The 7405-nt window shown below is 33.9% G+C and overlaps 1 long non-coding RNA gene across 1 annotated transcript; it reads left to right on the top strand.

Moving 5' to 3' along the window:
- The first annotated feature begins 210 nt into the window (after nt 1–210).
- On the top strand, nt 211–4705 carry LOC111084961. The gene is made up of 2 exons (XR_002609838.1): nt 211–393; nt 3631–4705. It is a non-coding gene; the product is annotated as an uncharacterized LOC111084961 (long non-coding RNA).
- Nucleotides 4706–7405: the final 2700 nt, after the last annotated feature.

A 7405-nucleotide genomic window follows, 5' to 3' on the forward strand; every position in this document is an offset into this window, starting at 1 on the left:
ATTTAGCCGTGACATTTCCCTATCATTAAACGCAACCCGATGACGCACTTTCATACCCTTAACATCACAACCCGTTTGAAACAACTTCTGTGACATCATCAATAAGCCTGTGAAAGTGATAAAAAGATTTATTTTTTCTTTCTTTCTTTCTTTTTTTTTTTGCTGGGTAACTTCATGGTTAAACTGAAACGCAAGATGGCGTTAATATCGCATGCGAAATGACATAAAGCACATACGAGTAGTTAGTAAAGCTATCATGGGAAAACTGTTGTAAGAAGAAGATTTATACAAGTATAGTAAAAACGATAGATCGTTTTTAACGTGATTAGTACATATTTAATATTGTCGTCGCCAGAGAACGTTCGGGACGAAACAGCGGATATGACCATTAAAGTAAGTATTGTAATTACAAGTTGTATAGTTTGGATTGAAGTATTGAAAAATGATATCTCACATGTTATCTTCGCACTTCAAAAAATTATTTATTTTATACAGACGCTCAAACCTTTTAAGGCCACAGAGAGTTAACTCGTTTTTAAGCACCTTTCTTGTCATGTATAGACAGGTAAATGCACTTTCTTGTGCGTTTTTCGTCTACTTTGTTCTTAAAATGGTTACTGAAGCCTGGTTTCCAAAGTTCTACTCCTGTACTTCAATTTTCACTAGTGAAAAACACGCCGTACATCAAATTTTTAAAAAAATATAATTCAATTTAGGGCTGGACTTGTCCTAAGTTAATGTACGGGACTGTAAACACGAGGGCCCATGGTTAACATAAAATCGCGCTCTGGACTTTGGGGTCGTGGGTGTATTATAAGAGTGACGGCATAATTCTACTATTCAGTTAGAGTAGCCCAAGAATTAGCTATGTGTGCTGTTGACTAGCTGCCTTCCCTCTGGTTTATTAGTTCAAAATTAGGGAAGGCTAGCGAAGATAGACTTTGTGGAGCTTTGCACGAATTTCCGAAACAAACGAACATGAGACTTTACTTTTAGCATCCACTACTTCCAGGAGACAAGAAAGTAGATTATCCCACTTCAAAGCTGGTGATTTTAAACCCATAATTTTGTTTAGCTGTATAGCAGAAATATATATATATGGCTTTTGATCTTAAAACTTTCCATTTCTAGTTTGCAAAGTCTAATGTCCTTTATGTGTCATTATGATTATACTAGCAGACGTACCTGTCCAGTGTTTCTCCAACTATAAGCGGACACACAGACTTTTGCCAAATAATGATTTGTTTACTTTATTAAATTGGACTTGCACTGCTCACCGTGTGCATGTTATGTGTATCATTTTACTAGTATATAATAAAAACTTAATTAAAAACATATTAAAGTAAAAACAAGAATGTAAAAAAATTAATAACCTGTTTTGCATAGAAACGCCATTATGGTAAGAAAGAAAATATACAATTCGTGTAAAATATAACCAATACACATCATATAGCAACGGGCCACGCACCCATAGCCCCAATATGAAAGCCGCATTTTTATGGCAACAGGCCGCGACCCATGAATCCTCGGATTCACAATCCGAGCACGCTAACCATTAAATTAACCGTGGCCCAGCTTCACACAGTTATTATGTCACAACGTACGTAATTTCAAGTTAACCAAGTTTCTAGATTTATAGAATGTAAATATATTGTGCAGATATCGGCAATACACTTAGTAGTTCTTAAAATGTGACTAGGATAAAGGAACCCACCGAAAAAGAAGAAATCTACATATAAAGCTGACATCATGTTTAGTCTTAATATCAGTCGTTATTGTTGTTTCTCTCCATATGGATCCGTGACAAGAATTTCTACGTAATATTAGCGTGTTTCAAGGTCTTCTACTGAAATCCACAAGGTTACCAACAGCGTGTTTAAACCACTTAAAATTTAGCAGTAGCAGTGGCCAAGTCTTTGATTAGCCGCTTCCTCATAAGGTAATCATGTATTTCCGTGTATGAGAAGCACATGAGACTGTACTTTTATCGTTTAAGTGAAAATTGTGCTCGTTTACGCAATAAATATTGTTTAAGTTCCTAAAATAGCTGGTTTTCCTGGCTTATCAGGTATCTTCTGGTTATCTGAATTCGTGAAAAAGCGAGACATTGTGCTATAATTTGTCATTTCGTTGTTGTAGTTGTAACGATGTTTCAGTTAAGTGATTTAAAAACTAATGCTTTCCAAAGAACTTTGACATTTCAGCAATGTTATAAAAGCTGTGTTTTTGTTGCAATGTTTAACTAAACTCAGTATACGAGAAACGATATATGTGAAAACAAAGGTGACGAAACTCGGTAAGGTGTTGTATACCTGTTTCAGCTTCTTACCCACGAGTGATGTGCCGTTCATGTTACTAGATTAATTATATTCATAGTTCTATTATACTTTCTATATTGTAAATGTTAAATGTTTAGCCACAGGTATTGGCCATCGTTTAAAGGACAGGGCTGAATTTCGCCCAAGGTCGTTTGGTTACTTACTACTATTTATTTATGGTTCCAAGTCAACAGTAGACATTGTTGTGTGGCGTGAGTGTACACAGGTCACCCCCCCCCCCCCCTCCATAACCGCGTCATCAACAAATAGAAGCTGACTTGGCTAAGTCTACAATAACGGGTATACCTCGACTGCAGAGTGGGACTTGAAACGTTCTGACGGTATCTGCTTGCTAAACCCAATAGAATAACACATTTCAGGCCTTGTTCTCGATTTGCATTCGGAACATAAATCGCTCCCCCCCCCCCGTATTTAAGTATTAGAATATTATATATATTAGCGAATTAAATAACTAAACTGCAACTTTGAAACTCTCAAAAATGAAGAAATGTAACCGTAATTACAATAACATAACTTAATTTGTTTGTAGTTTAGTACAAAGCTACACAAAGGGCTATCTGGGCTCTGCCCACCACGAGTATCGAAACCGGTTTCTAGCGTTGTAAGTCCGCAGACATACCGCTGTGCCACTGGGAAGCAATATAACTTAAAACACACAAAAAAACAAATGGATTTGATGCTACAGGCCCGATTTACTTAGATGTTTTAATGATCTAAAATATTACTTTCCAAATGGATATGCCCCCCAGTGGCACAGTGGTATGTCTGCGGACTTATACCGTTAGAAACCGGGTTTCGATACCCGTGTTGGGCAGCTATGCTGATATCTACTTTAAAAACACAATATAGTGTTACGTTAGAAATTTATAAAAACAGAACATTAATTCAATACTCAGACATTGGGTGAGATATCTATGCAAAAGCTTGTTTTTTTTTCAATAGGTTTGGTTAGAAATTGCTTATTCCTCATACTGTTACCCGTATTTTAAAAAGCTCTTCGTGGAAACTTACTACGAAGACGTATTTGTGTCCAATGGTAAGAACTCTGTGAAAGTTAATTTGATGATGCTCAAATTAAATTACACCATTGTAATGACATTGTTTTATGTTTAGCACATCAGATTTCTGCTTTGTCTCTTGTCGATTGGTGTACCGGATATACATTAAATTACACCATTGTAAAGACATTGTTTTATGTTTAGCACATCGGATTTCTGCTTTGTCTCTTGTCGATTGGTGTACTGGATACACATTAAATTACACCATTGTAATGACATTGTTTTATGTTTAGCACATCGGATTTCTGCTTTGTCTCTTGTCGATTGTGGTACTGGGAGGATTTAATCGTCCATTTGTTAGATATTTCGACCCACCTCCTGGCTATGTACCTGATCTAGTAAACAACAACTACCAAGGTTATCTACGAATCCACGGAATCAATCCTCGCATGACGTTTGTCCCTCGCAGTCTTACTCTACGAACCACTCAGATGAACAGTCCCTCCACTCCATCAAACAACTTGTGATATAGTTTCTCAATTTAGTAATGCTGTGTCACATTATGTATAATGAGTTGGAATTATGATTATCCATCTTTCCAGCTAATTTTTGCTATGAATATTATTATGAAATTAAAGCTTTCATGTGTATGTACATTATTATTTTAGTGTCTTTGTTCGTCGAGCTTAATTGAATAATTAGAATAGTTTCTTTGACTAAAGGAATTATTCATGATGACATGACACTTTACTATAGTGGTGCTCTTATGATTTACTTTATAGCACTAAACGACATAAAACATTATAATACGTTTCTTACTAACAGATTCATTGACACATAGACCTGACAAGTGGTACATTTAGGCAGGTAAACTTAGTTTCGAGTTATAACCAATTTAACATCTCTACTTTGTTATTTTGTAACTTTTTAAAATATTTTGCACACTTTTTGGTTTTCGTATAGTGGACATATTCATGAGAAAATAGACTTACGTAACTTGAATAAGATATGAATTTCTAATATGTGCTTTGTTATTTTTTGTACTACTTTTATTAACCTGAAAAAAAATTTCCAATTACAAATGATGTTTCAGTTTATGCTTTTGATCAGTGTGTTTCAACAGTATGCAATAAATATTATATAATCTTGACCATAAAAGTGTGAAAACTATTTTATGTTCATCAAAGCCAACATTTTATTTTGGTTCATTTTGGTTAAGAAAATAAAGAAAAAAACTTGACCAAAACTTCAAGTATTTTGATATTACTGTAACAGATGTAATGTTAGTAACTTTCACTAGAGGGCGCTGTTTTGTAATAGTCACTTCAATCGTTACAGAGTCAATAAACATCGATTCTTACACCTGGATGTCTTTAAGGAGGTCATTATTATTTACAGTGTTGTACACCTGACATTATATCCATAACACTACAGCACTAGTGTCTATTTTAAAAATGAAAACAATTAGTGGCTGTACTCGTTGATAAGATTTAATATTGTTAATCATGTATAACTTGTGTATAGATGTAAAAACACTTCATGGGAAGAATTACTCAATAACTATCATAGTTGTTAACTTTCTTATAATTTGACATTTACTTATAGTAAAATTACATTTTCGTTTAAAAGTTGATTCCGACGAGCAGCCAATCTGTCTGTCCAAGTGTTTTCTTGATTTTACTTTCCATAAATTATTTAACATTACTAAATGTATAAAACCTCACTGATATGTTTGAATAACTCGGTCTCTAGATTTCTGGTTGTAAAAAAGTGGCAAAATGATTAAAACAAAAAGTAAAATTTGTATAATTAAAAATGTAATGTAAAATTTGTACAATTCAAAATGTATAACTTTTTAAATAGAATATTTCGTACATATTAGTTGTTTTTGACTGTTTTAAAAGTGAATATATTTGTGAGCAAATATATAATTCGCCACCTAGTGGCGCAGCAGTATGTCTGTGGACTTATGTCGCTAGAAACCGAGTTTCGATACCCGTGGTGGGCAGCGCACAGATAGTTCTTTATGGAGCTTTGTTCTTATTAACAAACAACAACACACAACAAATATATAACTTGAAGAAGATATGAACTCCTCACATATGCATTGTTTTTATTAACGTATAAAAGCTACAATGAAGAAGTAAGGTACAATCTACAATTAAAAATGTAAGGTATAATTAGTAGAGTAATGTGTAACCAGTACAATTAAAAACATATTGTATAGTCTGTTCAATTAATAACAGCGTTTGAAGACAATCTTCCAATACAAAGACATTTACGAATTGAGTTGTGCTATCAGGCTGAATTTACAAAAGAGAAGTTTTTATAATTAGGCCTACAAGATGCTTGTGAAGCTTTGTATCAAGTTTGCATATGTTAATTAAGTTAACATAATTGAGAACTGCTGAACAAGTTGTATGTTGTCTAGTGAGTTATGTATGCTGTATTAAATCACAATAAAACTTATAATAAATTGAGACACATCATGCTTTACTCGCATATTATGAGCTTTGGAAAGGAATGTGTAATAGTAATTCAACCACATTTTATTTGTTGTCCCCCAGGGCTCAGCGGCGTGTCTGAGGGCTAAAATGTAGTTTTCAATACCCGCGGTGAGCACAACACAGAACAGCCCATTGTGTAGCTCTCTGCTTAATAACAAAGAGACAAACAAAATATTTGTTACATGTCAATGCCGACAAGCTTTTTGTTCAGTATCACGACTGTAGTGTAAAATACATAATGTCGTGTATATTAGCTAAATGAACGTAAAAAATAAGCCTTCTTGGTTTGGGTCACAAAGTCTTAGTTTGAACGGTATGCTTCTTTTCAGAGTCATTTATGAGAAATCAAATCTTAAAGCGTATGGTGCTGTTAGTAGATGCAGTGGTGTAGTACTAAATTTTACAGTGACGGAACCCTGCCAAATTTGTCAGATGTGTCACGATCTCGTATTCCAATTCTAATTTTCATTTTTGTGAGCCCACTTTAAAAGAAGTATAAACAGCACTAATTACTTGATACTACCTACGCTAATAATAAACCGAATACGTATATATATTAATTAGAGAAAACGCGCAAATCAACTTCCTTTCAGACAAAACAAACAAACTGGGTATCGTATATAAAATACTTTTAGTCTTCTTCAACTATTTTAGCAACAACTGCAAACAGTATTATTAAGAAAACACACAAACTGGGTATCGTATATACAATACTGTTACGACAGCAGAAGTCACGTGACTCTGGTAACACGTCATGAGTTTCTAAAAGGATCCTCACTTTTCCTGGCAACTCTAGTCTTTTCCAAGTACCCTCTATTTTAGTATATAAGCCCGCCAAATAAGCGGAGATATAATGGCAGAGAGGGAGATATAGAGACAGATAATCGAGTCAAGTCGTAAGTAATGTGCGTGAATCGTTGTGAATTATAGAGTGTGTTTAAGTTAAAGTGACTGTGGAAATTAAGAGTGTTGCAAAGTTGTATTGAGAAAGAATAAACTAGTTTTATTTAAGAAAAGACTTGTATCGCTGAAGTTCTTCGGAAAGAATTTTCACGGTAAATTAACAAACGAACAGAGACGTAACAGTACTTTTAGTCTTCTTCAACTGAAGTTCTTCGGAAAGAATTTTTACGGAAATTAACAAACGACCAGAGACGTAACAGTACTTTTAGTCTTCTTCAACTACTTTAGCAACAACTGCAAACAGTATTATTAAGAAAAACAAACAAATTGGGTATCGTATATACAATACTTTTAGTCTTCTTCAACTACTTTAGCAACAACTGCAAACAGTATTATTAAGAAAAACAAACAAACTGGGTATCGTATATACAATACTTTTAGTTTCTTCAACTGCTTTAGCAACAATAGGAAACAGTATTATTAAGAAAAACAAACAAACTGGGTATCGTATATACAATACTTTTAGTCTTCTTCAATTACTTTAGCAACAATAGGAAACAGTATTATTAAGAAAACAAACAAACTGGGTATCGTATATACAATACTTTAGTCTTCTTCAACTGTCTTTAGACAAACGAATAGGTAACAGTATTATTAA

This window comes from Limulus polyphemus, unplaced genomic scaffold (genome assembly GCF_000517525.1).
Source record: "Limulus polyphemus unplaced genomic scaffold, Limulus_polyphemus-2.1.2 Scaffold8, whole genome shotgun sequence".
Taxonomy (NCBI): Eukaryota; Metazoa; Arthropoda; class Merostomata; order Xiphosura; family Limulidae; genus Limulus; species Limulus polyphemus.